Raw genomic sequence first — 19,156 nt, forward strand, 5'->3', positions numbered from 1 at the left:
ACAGCGTATGATATTATATACTGTGTACTAAGATCGTAAATGATCTGGAATTAGGGCAATGGATCTGGGACTTCAGCCCATAAATTTCTAGGTGCAGCTGCCCCCAAACCTTGCAGTTGAGAGAGCGCACTGCACCGAATGTCCCCGAAGCTGCCCGATATGTCAAAAAGTTAGTTCCGTTCTTTTAAATCCCTGACTCTGACCAGGACATATTCGATCTTTTTGTACTATGAAAGGAGCAGTTTTCATTCTGGTTGCTACCTTGTAATCTGCCATAATTTTGACGTTAGACCGCCCGCCGTATCATGGCTACCGATGTAGGTTCTTGTTCACTCGGGTGACGACGCGTAAAAAAGATGAAAGGAAAACAATTGTCTGCACGTAAAATCCAAACGAAGGAAGAGTATTTTCAGGCAGTTAAAGCATACATTTGAGCGAAGTCCGATAAACCGATGGATAAAATTTGAGCCTTCAGTCTCGTTCAAGTCAGGAGTTATTGAATGGTGACTGCTTTTGCACTAAGATCTGAATGGTGCCATTAGCTGAGCGTTAGTTTCAGATCATTTAAGAGTTCTACAAAAGGAATGAATAGATTCACACCATTTCCCAGCTCCAGTTCGTCGTTCATACCTTATTAAATATTATGTGACATAACCTCAGTAAGACAGATGATGTAATGCCTATAAAAATCGACACTGGTGCGGACTAATCGAAAAACGTTTTATCCTATGTTCCTAGCTCAAACAATAACCTAACACGAAGACTTGTGCTATAACAATATACACAGCAGTGTGTAATATAAGAGGATACTTTTGTCAATTGAGTGTTATCAACGCTACACCATGACATGTGTGAAATATATAAGTAAGTTGTCAAAAGAAAGACGTAAAATCTGACGAAGAAACGTAATAATGTATGTGTGCATATGCCATCAATCACAAGAAATTGTATAAACGTTACGTGAGAAACATCGCATTAATAATATACCTTCGAACTAATACTTGTAACACAGATAGATAGTAAGTACAGACAAGTGCAATTCGGAATGACGTATGCATTGATTAGCCAGATCAGTGTAGCCACCGATCCATGCGATAGCACCGCGACAAGGGGAGGTATGACTGCTAGTCAGGCACACGCATGGTGCATGTGGTATCAGTGAGCGAGCTGTCCGTGTGTAGATTGGGGAAGGCGCAAGATCAATCTGAGTTGAACCGAGGGCAGACTGCGACGGCTCGGAGGCTTGTAACAAAGATAGATAGTAAGTACAGACAAGTACAAGTCGGAATGACGTATGCATTAGTAGCCAGATCAGTGTAGCCACCGATCCATGCGATAGCACCGCCATAAGGGGAGGTATGACTGCTAGTCAGGCACACGCACGGTGCATGTGGTATCAGTGAGCGAGCTGTCCGTGTGTAGATTGGGGAAGGCGCAAGGTCAATCTGAGTTGAACCGAGGGCAGACTGCAACGGCTCGGAGGCTTGTAACATAGATAGATAGTAAGTACAGACAAGTGCAATTCGGAATGACGTATGCATTGATTAGCCAGATCAGTGTAGCCACCGATCCATGCGATAGCACCGCCACATGGGGAGGTATGACTGCTAGTCAGGCACACGCACGGTGCATGTGGTATCAGTGAGCGAGCTGTCCGTGTGTACAGAATAAGATTTTCACTCTGCAGCGGAGTGTGCGCTGATATGAAACTTCCTGGCAGATTAAAACTGTGTGCCCGACCGAGACTCGAACTCGGGACCTTTGCCTTTTGCGGGCAAGTGCTCTACCAACTGAGCTACCGAAGCACGACTCACGTCCGCTACTCACAGGTTTACTTCTGCCAGTATCCGTCTCCTACCTTCCAAACTTTACAGAAGCTCTTCTGCGAACCTGGCAGAACTAGCACTCCTGAAAGAAAGGATACTGCGGAGACATGGCTTAGCCACAGCCTGGGGGATGTTTCCAGAATGAGATTTTCACTACGCAGCGGAGTGTGCGCTGATATGAAACTTCCTGGCAGATTAAAACTGTGTGCCCGACCGAGACTCGAACTCGGGACCTTTGCCTTTCGCGGGCAAGTGCTCTACCAACTTTTTTTTTCCCCTTTTTTTTTTTTTTTTTAAGAATCATTGGGTTTTTAATCAGAATAACAAATTCAATTGGGAAACATTCAATTTTTATACACATAATAATTACAAACAAGAACCGCAGTGGTAATTATCGTAAAAACAAACAAAACAACAATTTTTGCGGCATCTTGCACAACATATAAAAGCGGATTTTTTATAGTCACAGGGCGTTTGCAATAAATCTGTACAAAAATATGCCCCATTAATATTTACGAAAATGTTTTGAGTTTTTGATAATTTTGAGGCAAAGCAGGCATATTGAATCATGTCTCGGAATATTGGTGACGATAGCTGATGGTGAATTATAGAATGATTTTTTATACAGTCTTCCCGGGAATTAATTTCACGATTCTCCTGTAACGATGTGCTGCAATTTTGCAAGCAACAGAAGAAAAAAAAGAATTGCCGGAAGAGGAATCGAACCCGAGACCTCTGGCGTAAGGGTCGGACAGTTTTTTTTTTTTTAAGTGCTCTACCAACTTTTTTTTTTTTTAGGAAACTTTTCACTCGAGGGAACACTTTTTTTTTGTTTTTTTTTGTTTTCTTTTAAATTTCTAATAAGACGCTACCCCTTTTTTTTTATCTGGACAGGAAAGGAAAAACTACAAAAAAAATGTCTATTTGCCACCGCCACTTGTATTCTAACAAAAAAATAAAATTAAATGCACCTCTTCAGGCGTTGGCACCTATCTACACCTATTCTAAAACAACTAACCTATTACTGCAAAGGTGTAGGAAAGGAAGAAAGTAGGGGGGAAGAAACATAGAGAGTAGCGATAAAAAAAAAAAAATGAAATTTGTTGTGAACAGGAACTTTTTTTTTTAGTTTATTGTATTGCATTTTTGTTTTCTTTATTTTTCTTTGTTTTTTTTTTTGTATGTATGTTTTTATTTATTCATTTTTTTTGTATTATGGCAGTCGTTGCACCAGAATTCTAGGAGTCGCTTGCGCCGTCTGATTGGCGGAACATCCAAAGTGTCTTCTCGAAATTTTAGTGGGGATTCCGTGTGTAGTACGTTCAGAACATCATATCGGCAAAAAAAAAACATCAGCATCTCATGGTTTGGACGTTCCAGCTGGAAGGCGGGTCATGAAAGGCGCTCCGTAGAAAATTGGAAAAGAACTGCTTGTATCTGGGGTTGCGAACAAGTGCACAATGTCGATCGTTAAGGTACGTCCAATAACCTAGTTCTGATTTCTCATCGGGCCCAAAAAGGTAGCGGACTGTATGACCGCGTATCCAATTCACGGCATTAGTTTTTGTTGTGGGGTAATGAATCACATCCGGGAATAGAAGCGTCAGGAAAATAATCTGAGCAGGCGGCTGTCGGGTGAGGAAAGCCAGGATACGCTGCGCGAGCGTCCAGACGTCAGCAGACGGACCACATGAGAACCGATGAGCGTCCGTGTCCTCTACACCACAGTGAACACAGAGTGGTGTGTCAGCAAGGCGGATGCGGTGCAAACGAGACTGGTTGACCTGTTTGCCATTGACGGTGATATACCAGGTGGACTGAACGCTGGTGTCGAGGTAACCAGCATGCACTGCTTTCCACACACGGCGCCATATGATCTGGGGAAACTTGTGTTCAATGGGGTTGGGGGTTTGACACATTTGTAAGGTGTCGTATACAGTCTTTGTCTGGAGTATACGGAGAAGGGGTAAGGAGTGCAGAATGTAACTGATTTCAAAGAAGAAGTACCGAAAGTGATAAAAGGGGGGTGGAATGTCGGATAACATGACCGGGGCTGACATGGAGACTGGTGCGTATTCACGCAAAAGCAGTCCGGTCAGGCTCGTCGGGCAGCGACGCCAGACTTTCAGTTGGGAGCTAACAAAAAGTGCGGTAACTCTGTCTGGCACATGGAATAAGCCCACTCCACCACGCTCCCGCGGGAGGGCAAGGGAGGAATATTGAACTTTAAATAACATCCCGGCACAGACAAAGGATCCCATCGCCATCAACATACGACGTGCGAGGGTAATCGGAACCGGGAACACTTGTGCCACATGGGGGATGCGTGAGGCGTGATAAACATTCACGTATTGCGCGCGCTGTATAATGTCGAGGGATCGAAGCCGGTGGTCCAGAAGGCCAGCCCTGATCGTTTGTAGGAGACGTCGACCGTTGGTTGCCGCTGAGCGACGGAGGTCATTCATAAAATCAATGCCCAAAACGCGGACGCTGGTGGCCACACTTAGAGGAGCGACAGATCTTTCTGGTAGACCCTCACCAATGAGCAGAACCTTCGATTTGGAAATGTTAAGAGAACTGCCCGATGCCTCCCCATAAGTCGTCACCCAAGTCAGAGCAGCGCGAACATCGTCTTCATTGCGGAGGTAGAGGACTAGATCGTCAGCATAGGCTGTACAACAGAAGCGGTGCCCATGCAATGTCAGGCCCACCAGGCGTTGGCGAAGCCCCTGTAGGAGGGGCTCTAATGCCAAAGCATACAGTATCGTGGAAAGTGGGCATCCCTGTCGGACAGAGCGCTCGATCGCTAGAGGCGCGGTGAGGCGACCATTACAGAGTATTCTTGAAGTTGCGCCGCTCAAGAGCCGCATTACCACGGTGATTGTACGAACCGGAAAACCCATGTGTTGGAGGACCGATTTCAGAAAAGTATGGTCGACACGGTCGAAAGCTTGACGGAAGTCAAGCGATGCCAATGCGCCAGGTAAATGTCGCGAGCGCGCGAGCGCAATCATGTCCCTATAACGGCAAAGGGCCGTATGGATGTTGTTGTCACCGCCCAACGAAGTCTGATCAAGGGAGGTGACGGATCTTGCTGCCTTCTTGAGGCGTGAGGCCAACAAACGGGTGAAAATTTTCATGTCACTGTTGAGTAGAGTGATGGGCCGGTAATCACAGATCCGTGATCGCCCATGTGGCTTAGGGACCAGGATGATGACCCCATCAAGGAAGGTGGCTGGGATCATCGTTGTGGGTGACATCAATTCACGACAGATGGACGTCCAAGCAGGTAACAAAAGGTAGCTAAAATACTTGTAAAAGTCGAGGGGGAGGCCGTCAGGTCCAGGGGACTTGTTGGCAGCCCCCACCTTGATTGCATCTAGGACTTCATCAGAGGTCACTTGTTCCTGAAGTTCTTGAGCCACATCCTCTGGCATGGTGTTGACAGTCATTGCTGCCACCTCCTCAATTAAGGTCGGGGGATGAGGGACGGCAGCGAACAGTTGACGGAAATGAGAATAGAAAGCGTGACCAATGTCGCATTGCGTAGTGTGTCGTCGTCCTTCCGCATCTGTGAGATCGTGGATGAGGGTTCGACGACGACGTCGGCGTTCCCTGAGAAGGTGGTACATCGATGGCGTTTCATGAGGCATATGGTCACGGGTGCAGGATCTGACAAGAGTCCCTTCTAAGCGCCGTCGCGTGAGGGAAGTGATCTGCGCTTTAGCACGATGCACCATCATCTGACGATCAGGAGAGAAGGCCATCGAAGTGCAGTCACGAAGGACTGCATAATAAAAGTCCATGGTGCTCGCTTGCCAGGCTTTAAAGTCTTTGCCATATCCTATCAGCGCCCTGCGCAGAGCTGGTTTCGCGCATGATACCCACCACGATAAGGTGGATGCGTAGGCGGGGCGACGACGATGACAGAGGGCCCACGCATCCTCAACGATTCGTCGGCAGTCAGGGACAGTCAGGTGGGAAACGTTGAATTTCCACAAGCCGCGGCTGTGCCACACTTGTTGGCGGGCGAGGACGACATCGCAGATGTAGGCGTCATGGTCAGAGAAAGCCAGAGGCCATACTTCGGCATGTCGAGTGTCGGCAGCAAGGGAACGTGTGAGGTATATACGATCGAGACGACTAGATGAATGCGCCGTATAATATGTGAAACCTGCACGGGTGCCATGCACCTTTGTCCATGTGTCAACAAGCTGGAGTCTGTCGATGATGACGGAGAGGGCCGCACAAGGGGAATGATGCGGTAATTGATCTTCAGGCCTTTGCGTGGAGTTGAAATCGCCACCGAGGACCATATCATCTAGGGGACCCTCAAACAGCGGCGTTACCTCGTCAGCAAAGAAAGTGTGTCGATCACGACGTCGACTGGAGCCGGACGGCGCATAGACATTGAGGATACGGACGCCGAACAGCGTGAGAGCCATACCCCTAGCATTAGCAAGGTACACTACATCTTCAGCAGGGAGTCCAGAACGGAGGAGGATGGCAACTCCACTACCGTTGTCAGAAGCATGGGAGATGTGTGCCACGTAGCCAGTGGGGGCATGGAAATCGGCGACAAACACTTCTTGGAGGAGGGCAATGTCGACATCAGCAGCATAAATGGTCTCACGGAACATTGCCAGTTTATGGGGGGCCCGAATGGTGGCCAGATTCATCGTCGCTATGCGGTAATGTTGGGGGCGTGCTCCCACCATTGGCACAGATGTTCCGGCAGAGATGTCTGGCTGGCGTGTAACATCTGACGTAGTCACCGTTGTCGTAATCACTGGCTGGAAGGTGGGTCAGGCACCTCCATGGGGCACTGCCTGATGGGAGGACCACCATCTCGAACTGCTCCTTCGTCGATATCATCAGCCCAGGAGACTGGAACAGACGGTGAGCGACTGTCACACTCCTCGAGGGCGAGTTGTAGCGACGCTGCTGTAGTGGGGTCCAGGGAGGCACCCTCCTTGGAATCCGTCATATTCGTGTGAGATCGTTCTTCAGATGGGACATCAGGAGCAGCCTCTCCTGTCGTCAGAACGCTCGAAGGGAGATCACTGTCGTGTATCAGCTCCACTGCCTGTGATGCCACATGAAGAAGTGTGTCGTCAGATGGCGTTTGACTCCTCTTCTTCCGTTTTCTGGGCGACCGTTGCTTTCGGAGGTGCTGTTCTGAATCAGAATGTGGATGTTCGATGTCCGAGGTCGCGCCAGTCTGAAGAAAGGCAGAGGTAGGCACCGCATTCGCGTCGATGTCCATCGAGCTCTGGAGAGTTGGTGGTGTCGCAGCCGTCAGAGGAGATGGTGCCGGTGAGGCCATGGCAGCACCGTCATTTCCAGTGGGGAGTGCCGGGTGGAGAAGAGGTGCTTCCTGAAGTGACGCATCGGGGCTGCGTACGGCTGTGGCGTAGCTATCTGGTAAAGAAGCGGCCGTCACTTTGGGAGCTGAGTCACTGGTCGGGACCTGGAGCAAACGTCGGCGGAGACATTCTGACCGAACATGGCCCTCCTGTCCGCAACCGGCACACGTCCGCGGCTGGCCATCATACATAACGATGGCTCGCACGCCACCTATCAGCAGATAGGATGGTACATGTTTGGAGAGTTCGATTTTGATTTGGCGGACACCATTCAACACGTTGTATGTCGTGAATGTCTGCCATTTCTCCGCGATGTGCCCCACAACATTGCCATAGGGTCGGAAAGCTTCGACGACCACATCTTGCGGCACTTCGAAAGGGAGCTCAAAAACCCGGATTGTTCGAAGTCCGAAACCAGCGTGATCGACCGTCACCTCTCCAATATGACCGTCAGAATGTTTGAACTTGAGTCCGCGTGCGTGTTGTCGAACTACGTTAGCACACGCTTCCTCCGTCGTCATCTTAATATAGACGATGCTGCTAGTGATAGAGAAATGAATACCTATCACTTCCTGAGGGTCCAGACGTAGCTCTTCGCGAATGAATTGCTCAATTTCAAAAGCGCGTGGTCTAGCATGTTCGGCTTGGAATGTTACTTTAACTGTCGCTCGGCGGTAACAGTGCGCCATGAGGTGCAATAGAAATGGACGCTACACAACACGAAATACCGCGACGCGGAAGTAAACAAACTACGGTGCGCTGTCCGGCGCGCGGAGCCGGTCCGCACGCGACCACGGCCGAAAGCCGACTGACACCAACTGAGCTACCGAAGCACGACTCACAACCGCTACTCACAGCTTTACTTCTGCCAGTATCCGTCTCCTACCTTCCAAACTTTACAGAAGCTCTTCTGCGAACCTTGTAGAACTAGCACTCCTGAAAGAAAGGATACTGCGGAGACATGGCTTAGCCACAGCCTGGGGGATGATTCCAGAACGAGATTTTCACTCTGCAGCGGAGTGTGCGCTGATATGAAACTTCCTGGCAGATTAAAACTGTGTGCCCGACCGAGACTCGAACTCGGGACCTTTGCCTTTCGCGGGCAAGTGCTCTACAATTTGAGCTACCGAAGCACGACTCACATCCGCTACTCACAGCTTTACTTCTGCCAGTATCCGTCTCCTACCTTCCAAACTTTACAGAAGCTCTTCTGCGAACCTTGCAGAACTAGCACTCCTGAAAGAAAGGATACTGCGGAGACATGGCTTAGCCACAGCCTGGGGGATGTTTCCAGAATAAGATTTTCACTCTGCAGCGGAGTGTGCGCTGATATGAAACTTCCGAGTTCGAGTCTCGGTCGGGCACACAGTTTTAATCTGCCAGGAAGTTTCATATCAGCGCACACTCCGCTGCAGTGTGAAAATCTCATTCTGGAAACATCCCCCAGGCTGTGGCTAAGCCATGTCTCCGCAGTATCCTTTCTTTCAGGAGTGCCAGTTCTGCAAGGTTCGCAGAAGAGCTTCTGTAAAGTTTGGAAGGTAGGAGACGGATACTGTCAGAAGTAAAGCTGTGAGTACCGGACGTGAGTCGTGCTTCGGTAGCTCAGTTGGTAGAGCACTTGCTCGCGAAAGGCAAAGGTCCCGAGTTCGAGTCTCGGTCGGGCACACAATTTTAATCTGCCAGGAAGTTTCATGTCCGTTTGTAGATTGGGGAAGGCGCACGGTCAATCTGAGGTGAACCGAGGGCAGACTGCGACGCCTCGGAGGCTTGACACGAGCATTTCGGAAACTGCACGACTTGTGTTGTGGTGACAGTATTCAACTTATGACTAAACCAAGGTGAAACCATGTCCAGACGTTGCAGGGTTGCGCGGCCACCCCTCATGACAGATCTCGGATGTTGTAGGCTGGACAGACTGGTGAAACAGAACAGCGACGAACTGTTGCTGAACTAACATCAGACTAGTGTGGGGCAGATAACTTGTGTGTCTGAGCTAATAGAGCATCGAACGCTCTAACTACGGGCCTCCGCTGCCGACAACGAAAGCGTGTGTCAATGTTAACGTAACGAAATCAATAACTACGACTGATATGGGCACGTCACCATCGGAACTGGAGACTGGCGCAGTGGCAGAGGGCGGGGACGGTCTGACGAATCCCGATACCCTCTTCATCATGCCGACGGGAGGCCGCGAATCCGTCGTCTTCGACGGGAACAGCTTCTTGATAGTAGTACTGCGGGACAATCTGGCGGCGGCTTCATTAAACTCTGAGGGAAATTCACGTAGGGACCAGTGGGTCCAGTGGAGCTCATGCAAGGCATCATGACGGCGCTCTGGTTTCACATCACGTACACGCCTTCAAGGGCATGAAGTTTCCTGACGTCAGTGGTATTTTTCAACAAGATAATGCGCCATGTCACAAGGCCAGAACTATGGTGGAGTGGTTCGAGGAATAAAATGATGAGTTCCTATTGACGTGCAGCCCCCTCCTTGCAACTCGCCATATCTCAACCCCGTCGAACACATCTGGGATGTGACTGAACGAGGCGATACAGCTCATCGCCCCATCCCCGGAATTTAGTTGAGTGTGTGCTGATGTAGTGCCTATTTACTCTAGAGAGTTCCAATGACCGCATTGGATACATGCCACCGTGCATCGCCGCTGTGCCGAAGGCGGACATTAGGGTTATTAGGCAACTGATCATAATGTTCTGGCTGATCAGTCTGTAACAGCCATGCAGTCTAGTGACATGGACAGTCAGCGTTTTCCTGATAATGTCGTACACAAACTGACCGATGCTGAGTGCCCAGGCTCAAAGGTGGAGAAAGGGCCATGTGGTGACACGCCGGTATAATACAAAGTAGCACAATATCTAATATCCATTAGGTATAAAATGAAAACAAAAAAAAACTAACAATTACCATTCTTGTAATATAGTAAAACAGACAAGTTGCGTAAGTACACTACTGGCGATGGAAATTGCTACACCAAGAGGAAATGCAGATGATAAACGGGTATTCATTGGACAAATATATTACACTAAAACTGACATGTGATTACATTTTCACACGGTTTTGGTGCATATATCCTGAGAAATCAGTACCCATAACAACAACCTCTGGCCGTAATAACGGCCTTGATAAGCCTTGGCATTGATTCAAACAGAGCTTGGATGGTGTGTACAGGTACAGCTGCCCTTGCAGCTTCAACACGATACCACAGTTCATCAGGAGTAATGACTGGCGTATTCTGACGAGCCAGTTCCTCGGCCACCATTGACCAGACGTTTTCAGTTGGTGAGAGATCTGGAGAATGTGCTGGGCAGGGCAACAGCCGAACATTTTATGTATCCAGAAAGGCCCGTACATGACCGGCAACATGGGGACCTGCATTATCCTGCTGAAATGTAGGATTTCGTACGGATCGAATGAAGGGTAGAGCCGCGGGTCGTAAGACATCTGATACGAAACGTTCATTGTTCAAAGTGCCGCCAATGCGAACAAGAGGTGACCGAGACGTGTAACCAATGGCGCCCCATACCATCACGCCGGGTGATACCCCAGTATGGCGATGACAAATACACGCATCCAGTGTGCGTTCACTGCGATGTCTCCAAACACGGATGCGACCATCATGATGCTGTAAACAGGACCTGGATTCATCCGAAAAAATGACGTTTTGCCATTTGTGCACCTACTTTCGTCGTTGAGTACACTATCGCAGGTGCTCCTGCCTGTGATGCAGCGTCAAGGGTAGCCGCAGCCATGGTCTCCGAGCTGACAGTCCATGCTGATGCAAACGTTGTCAAACTGTTCGTGCAGATGGTTGTTATGTACTGATACGAGGTGATGTAGTGATATGTAGTGATGGTAGTGATACGAGGCCGTCGGGATCCAGCACGGCGTTCCGTATTACCCTGCTGAACTCACCGATTTCATATTCTGCTAAGTGTAATTGGATCTCGACCAACGTGAGCAGCAATGTCGCGCTACGATAAACCGAAATCACGATAGGCTACAATCCGACCTTTATCAAAGTCAGAAACGTGATGGTACTCATTTCTCCTCCTTACTCGAGGCATCATAATAACGTTTCACCAGGCAACGCCGGCCAACTGCTGTTTGTGTATGAGATATCGGTTCAAAATTTTACTCGTGTCAGAACGTTGTAGGTATCGCCACCGGCGCCAACCTTGTGTGAATGCTCTGAAAAGCTAATCATTTGCATATCACAGCATCTTCTTCCTGTCGGTTAAATTTCACGTCTGTAGCACGTCATCTTTGTGGTGTAGCAATGTTAATGGCCAGTAGTGTACGTGATTGTTTGACATGTAGGCAATTCTTTTTTTCTCGGCCAATTTCGATTGAAAAACGCGAAATTTATTGTGTGACATCGTAAAATACTCCTTCAGTCCTATAGTTTCATGAAGTTTGGATAGGTGGAGGCCCTACTTGTAGTATTCAAAATGGCCTCTGTAACGGAGGTGCCTACTGAACAGAGAGCTGTCTTTGAATTTCGTCTGCCGGTAAACCAGAGCATCGCAGGCGATCATAGGCGGTTGTAGAATGTCTACTACGGAGACCTGAAGGTGAACAAAAGCACGGTGAGTCGTTGGGGAAGGCTTCTCTCAACATCGGAAGGTCGCGCAGACCTGTCCGGTCTCCAGCATGCCATGCAATGTTACTGCATGTCGACAATCTCATTCGAGGTGATCGAAGGATCACAATCAAACACTTGGTTGCTGAACTGAACGTCTCTGTTGGTACTGCTGATACTCTCGTCCACCTGTTTGGGCACTCAGAGGTCTGTGTCCGCTGTGTTTCTCCCTGCCTAACGGTAGACTGTTTAGAGCAAAAGGACCATGAGTGCGTGTTACGAGGGGGTTATTGAAGCAGCAAGGTGTTGGCTGCGACGTCGACCAATAGAGTAGTACCATTCAGACCCTTCTAGTAAGATTGTGTAGGGCCAAAACTTGGCGGGGACTATGTTGAATAATAGGTAGTCAATCAATGGGTAACAATATGTAGTACTGCTCCTGAATAAAACCAATCTGCTTTCAGGAAAAAAACCATTGTATTACTGATTACACAACCCGGGTGTAAGTATGAAGGAGCACTGATAGACGTTCTTGAAGTGTGTAATGTTACAGGACATTTAATAAAACAGAAGGGCCAATATTTTTCTAATTTGTGTACATCAGATAATCGAAATCACATCACAGCTACGTAAAATTTGAAGACGGTCAGTATGTATGATTGTTACAAGAGTCAGTGTCTGGTCACGTGGTAATTATGTCACTGACAGAAAAAGAACAGGAACACATAACAGTTAAACACTAAAATAAGAAATACCAACATTAAGCGTCCCTAAAGTAGTGAAATCGTATGTAGTATGTGGCTATGGTTTATAAGTGTTATTGGAGCAGGAAAGTCCTAGAGAAATATACGTCTCATAGTCAAGTTTAGTACATATTAGAGAATACGTGAAGATTATCTGAACTATACATCATTATATCGTGGAACCGTGCTGCTCGTCCAGGTGATGCGTTACCAATATCTAGGGTATCTCGTACATCCAACCACAGTGTGCTATGCTGTCGTGTAACTATGTGTCTCAATAAGATATTGCAGTGTCGGTGTTATTCTGATGACGATGCACTGCGGCGACCAAAGCCGTTACTAAACACACCAATCAGATGAATTCGCAATTGTGAATAATGAGTACCCTAAGCTGTAGAAGGAATGACGAGACTGAAAATTTGTGCCGGTGTCCAGTCCCGGTCCGGCACAAATTTTCTCTGACGTCATTCCATTGTACAGCTGAGGGTAGTCATTATTCGCAATTGCGAATACATCTGACGGATTTGTCTCAATATCTTTCAGACCTAAAGATGACCGAAACGCTACAAATTAACTATCAAATTTTCTATATGCGACCTTGGCTAATAAACGTTTCAAGAAAATAAGTATTCATGGAAATAATAGATCGCTTCTCAAGACGGACACTTGCAGGTAGCTACAACTATGAGTGCTGAATGAAAAGTAATGACCCCACCTTCGTTAATTAGGTTTGTATGGGAATATTTTAATAAGTCGAACGCAGAAATAATCCTTAGTAGGTGATCTTTAATTAATAATATTCACTTTTCCACATAACCACCAGCCAATTGGATACATTTCTGGCGACGATGAACAAGTTTTCTGAAGCCGTCACGGAAGGACACACTGTTTCTTCAACCACAGTGTCACACTTCTCTCAACGTCTTCATCAGAAACATAATGATGTCCCCGTAGACACCTGAATGGAGAAAGACGTCACCTTCATTCTCGTAACACGAGAGGAGTTCCCGGCAAATTTCTAGTCTTTGCACTTTTATTTCAGATGTCAGCATCCGGTGTACCCATCGTGCACAGTTCTTGCGAAGCCAGACAAAGAAATAACGTGACCCACACGTTCTTGTGAAATTCCAGTTGTGCTTGCAATTTCTCTCTGAGTGATACGACGGTCGTTCTGAATCAAGCTGTCAACATTTTGGTTGTGAATCTCGGTGGTTGCGATCACAGGACGTCCAACTACCTGTTTTCACGCGGGAGCCTCAGCATCTTTAAACTTAATCGCCCAACGACGCACAGTACTCACATCAACACAATTACCACAAACTGCTTTCATTCCCTGATGGATCTCCTTTGAGGTGACATCTTCTGCAGTCAAAACTTCAGTGACTGCACGTGGCTCTAATCGCATTGACCGACCGTATGCGTAGGGTTCCATACTTTACAACATAAGAACACAGCCTTTCAATGCTAAGGCTTCCCGCCAAGTGCAGCTGTAGAGAAGAGGCTGCGGATCAAGCCAGTACCTTCCGCCTACCAATGCTGACAACTGTTGAAGAGTTACGAAGGTGGAGGCATTACTTTCCAGTCAATCCTCGTACATAACTGACAGAACCATTTGAACAGGTATTAACAGAATTCGGAAATAAAGAGTAAAAACCTTCTCGTATGTTATAAACTATATTACAATGTCTGTGACTGCTTATTGAAGTACAAATGTATATACTTCTGCGTGAGTCAGCAGTATTTTATTTCATCTGCTACGCGTTTCGACCCTTAAACCGCCATCAGGCATCTGCTTTTGAAATAAATTTCTTGGTCGTACAATGAAGGCTTTCGCGATCGGAAATCTTGGTTTCCGGGTTGTGTGATCGAGCCCCACATAGCTCTTCCGTTCCTAACATTCGGTCTAGATATGCGATGGACATCTTAAGAAGTGCTTGTGGTTCCTCTGAGTCGCTAGTCTTAACTTAACCACAAACATCTTTTAAGATTTTTGACGTAGATCTGGACGGAAAGATAGGAACGAAAGAGTTTCGTGGGCATGACGATACAATCCGGATAATTTTCCATCGGTTAACAGTTTTTAACCTTTTCTTGTCGATTTGGGTGTTCAGTGGAATATGTAACAGCGTTTATTTCGACTTCCGCTTTTTGAAAAAATTTCTCATTCCATAAAACCTCCATCGCTGTTTAGGAAGATGACGTACATGAATGGCTGCAAATTGTCTCAAAGTAGCTGAACATATCCAAAAGTCCCAGTGCATTCATGTAAACACAGACCGCACAATTGTGAAGCCACCTCCAGCTTGCACAGCGCGTTGTTGACAACCTGGGTCCATGGCTTCGTTAGATCTGCGCCATACTCGCACCCTACCATCCGTCACCAACCAAAACAAGGGCTAACCTGACGAGGCCGCGGTTTTCCACAGTCGCCTAAGGTTCAGCCGATACGATCAGTACTTGTGGGAGATCTTGGGATGACGTACTAAAGCCGGCCGGGGTGGCGGAGCGGTTCTTGGCGCCACAGTCTGGAACCGCGCGACCGCTACAATCGCAGGTTCGAATTCTGCCTCGGGCATGGATGTGTGTGATGTCCTTAGGTTAGTTACGTTTAAGTAGTTCTAAGTTCTAGGGGACTGATGACCACAAGGTCCCATAGTGCTCAGAGCCGTTAGAACTTTTTTTTTGTGACAGCGTAAATCTTGGAGTACTGTATTCCCTAGAAATTTCCGAATAGAATGTCTCTTTCACCTAACTCCATGTGTGTAACTGCAGTACCATTCGGCGTCAGAAGGCTGTTAATTGATATAGTGCCGCCATAATCGCGTTGAAAACGTTTTCACATGAACAACTTGGAAACAAATGACAGTTATGCTAGTGCACTGCCCTTTTATGACTTGTGTGAGTGATACTAACACCTCAACGTAATTTGACGTTGCAGGTTTGATATCTGTTACGTCAAGTGATACCATGTGTGATTATACATTGAAGCACAAAAGAAACTGGTATAGGCATGCAAACTCAAAAACAGAGATATGTAAACGGACAGAAACGGCGTTGCAGTAGGCATCGCATATATAAAACAACAAGTGTCTGGCGCAGTTGTTAGATCGCTTACTACTGCTGCAATACCAGGTTATCAAGATTTAAGTAAATTTGAACGTGGAGCTATCGTCGGCACAGCAGCGATGGGATACAGCATCTACGAGGTAGCGACGAATTGGGGATTTTCCCGTACGACCATGTCACGAGTGTACCGCGAATATCACGAATAATGAAAAACATTAATTCCCCGACATCGGTGCGGCCGGTAAAAGATCCTGCAGATACGGACCAACGATGACTGAAAAGAATCGTCCAGCGTGACCGAAGTGCAACCCATCCACAAATTGCTGCGTATTTCAATGTTGGACATACACAAGTGTCAGTGTGCGAACCATTAAAAGAAACATTAGCAATATGGACTTTCGGAGTCGAAGGCCAAATCGTGTACCCTTGATGACTGCACGAGACAAAGCTTTACGCCTAGCCTGGGCCCGTCGAAGTCGATATTGGACTGCTGATGACTTCAAACTTGTTGCCCTGTTGTACTAGTCTCGTTTCAAATTGTATCGAGCGGATGGACGTGTACGGGAATGGAGACTACCTCATGAATCCAAGGGACCTCCATGTCAGCAAGCGACTGTTAAAGCTGGTGGAAGCTCTGTTATGGTGTGGGGCATGTGCAGTTGGAGCGATATGGGACACCTGAACATCTAGACACGACTCTGACAGGTGACGTGTGCTTAAGCACCCTGTCTGATCACCTGCATGTATTCATGTCCATTGTTCTTTCCGACGGTCTTGGGTAATTCCAGCAGGACACTGCTACACCTCAAACGAGCAGAACTGCTCCAGGAGCAGTTTAAAAACTTCTGCTGGCCACCAAATTATCTAGACATAATGTCATTGAGCAAATCTGGGAAGCCGTGCAACGTGCTGTTCAGAAGAGATCTCCACCCTCTCGTATTCTTTCGGATTTATTTACAGCCTAGCAGGATTCATGGTGTCGATGTCTTCCAGGAACACTTCAGACATTAGTCGAGTGCATGCCACGTCGTGTTGCGGCACTTCTGCGTGTTCGTGGATGCCCTATGCGATATTAGGCACGTGTATCAGTTTCTTTGGCTCTTCAGTGTATGTACCACGAGTCACTGGGACTTCCTTAAAAGTGCACTGAGGATAGCTACACAGTAACTGAAACCGACCTGCAATGATTAGATTAAAAATTTACGACCAATGGTTCCCCCCCTCCGATCGTGGATGCCCAATAAACGAATTTTCTTATAGTAAATGAACTGCTAAAACATTTCTCTCGTTTATGAACTAACTAATTTGTGTAGTTCGAAGTATTTGCGACCGCTGCTAGGAGCTTCAGATGTGGCCTGAAAAAGTTCAGGAGAATTAGCACAAATTTCCCATTTGTTTTTTGGATGTTCGAATCTCATTTCTGTGCAGTGTCAGTAATTTATGTGCTGTTCATATGTTCCAGTTAATTATTGTCGTGTATTTTGGCGTATTCTGTATTAACACTATTCACACAGCTGATTTATATCAGAAATTGGAGTTTTGGGCATTTGGATAAATTTTTGCTGACGCCTGTGGATTTCTGTCATCGTTTGCATTATGACCGGACTCAGATCCAGTAACAACAGTGGCGGTGTGCAGAGATTTTCGCGGGCAGGTTTTGGCTGTATTGAATGTGCAGTAGACGCGGCTTCAGCCCCGGTACGCGCCGTCTACTGTGGACCGCCGGGCGACCACCTTATTTATTTTTCCCCGCTGGCTCCCCGTGCGACCGGACGTTGGGGTCTGGCTGGGGCCCGCCATAACGAGGCTCTCGTAACGCCGCAGTCGGGTGGCTGGCGCCAGCGACGCGGACCTAACGACCAGCCACCGGCCGCACGGCTGCAAGTGGCGCCAGCGAGCGCGCCAGTGGACTGATCCAGAATCGGGAACCGCACAGTAGCAGTGTCCCGTTATTCATGCTGTTCCACTAAAGTGTAAGGTGGCATACAATGCAGGCTTGGTGACAACGGTTTTATATGAACCGTGGGACATGGCAAGCTTACGTTCCTGTAGGTTCTTCCACTATAGTGGGGGACATCCTCAGAGGTCACAAAGTCCTACATAAGAAAAAACCTCATAAATTGTACAATTTTAGTCATTTCCCTTTTCCGTTATAGCTGTCTTTCTGTTTTCGAGGGCCTTCCTGGATACCCTAGCATTACGATGATTGGATCTTGATAAAATTGTATTATTACAGTGTAAGACGTGTATGAAAGATGTTTATATTTTATTAATAGGATTAAGTAGGAATAATTAATATTTGTCATGTTGGAAATAATTGTGGTAGCAGGGAATGTCTGCACTAAAGTATTGTTGGCGAGAGAGACCGCACACTGATATAATTTTAAAAAAGGCGGGAGAGACCGCGTATGGATACATTTTAAGAAAAGACCGGGAAAGACCGCGCACTGATACATTTTGTAATGGTAGCAGGGACTGTCTGCACTAGAAAGCATTGTTGGCAGGAGTGACCGCACTTTGGCGTTCGTGGGAAGTCAGTAGCAAGCGAGATGTGAAGCGAGTTGGTAGCAGGTCTGAAGCGAGAGGTTCAGAAGAGCAGTGTGCCAGCCAGCCACCAGCTATGATTTACAGGAGATTATAAACGGATGTACAGAGACATCAACTAACAATTATCATAAGAGGAACTAATATTATTTAATTATTTTCTTTGCGAAACTCAAGACTACTGAAGGTATGTTTGCGCAATGCTAGTTGTAAGATTATTGTAAAAAGTAAGCCCCATTTGAACGTTTGTAAAATCATTTCATTACCAACAGTAATTATTTGAAGCCTTTTCAGAATGCAATTAATTTTTGCCAGCAATGTTGCAGTACTGATTATAATCCATACCAAAAACCATCAACGTAAAACTTTACAAAATTTTTATTGTTGTCAAGAACAAGTGCAACTTTGAATTACATAACTTCAGTCAAATTAATTAAAGAATAACCTCAGATTTGCTATTAAAGAATAACGTCAGCTTTGGTAATAAATACAGCCACTTATTATGACAGCCCACCAGCAGCTAATAAAGTATAGTAAATCAGAGTAAGTATATTCATGTCGCAGTTGGATGTAGCAGTCAGATGGCGATCCAGTAACAGTTAAAAAGGTAAGGGACAGTTTTGGGTTATTGCAGATAACGACTGAGGGCCACGACGACGACACATTCTATGGTTCGTTGAAATAATCAGAAAATAAGCAGCAATTAAATTTGTATGCGAAGATTGAGGAAGAGAATAAATTTCAAAGGAAAGATATCATTTGTTACTATAAAGCAAGAAATAGAAGTCCTAAGGAAAGGTTTCATAGCGTATTGTAAAAGGGAAGTTGCGTAAAAGAAAGAGATGTAGAGGAGACGGGACGGTTTCAACAGGTCAAAATTTATTAGTTCCCTTTGACCAGTGGATGCTCTGATACTCCCTATTCGTCTGTGTTGTTCAGACAGCCATTTTCCCAGGTACTTCTTAAGTCACCTTTTGATGCATGTGTTAAACAGTCTATGTAAACTTGTTCAC

General features: G+C 46.7%; 1 non-coding gene across 1 annotated transcript; it reads right to left on the reverse strand.

The window, feature by feature from the left end:
- Positions 1-1,731: 1,731 nt before the first annotated feature.
- Positions 1,732-1,806, reverse strand: Trnal-caa (transfer RNA leucine (anticodon CAA)). Its single transcript has one exon. It is a non-coding gene; the product is annotated as a tRNA-Leu (tRNA).
- Positions 1,807-19,156: the final 17,350 nt, after the last annotated feature.

This window comes from Schistocerca gregaria, chromosome 1 (genome assembly GCF_023897955.1).
Source record: "Schistocerca gregaria isolate iqSchGreg1 chromosome 1, iqSchGreg1.2, whole genome shotgun sequence".
In the NCBI taxonomy this organism is placed as follows: Eukaryota; Metazoa; Arthropoda; class Insecta; order Orthoptera; family Acrididae; genus Schistocerca; species Schistocerca gregaria.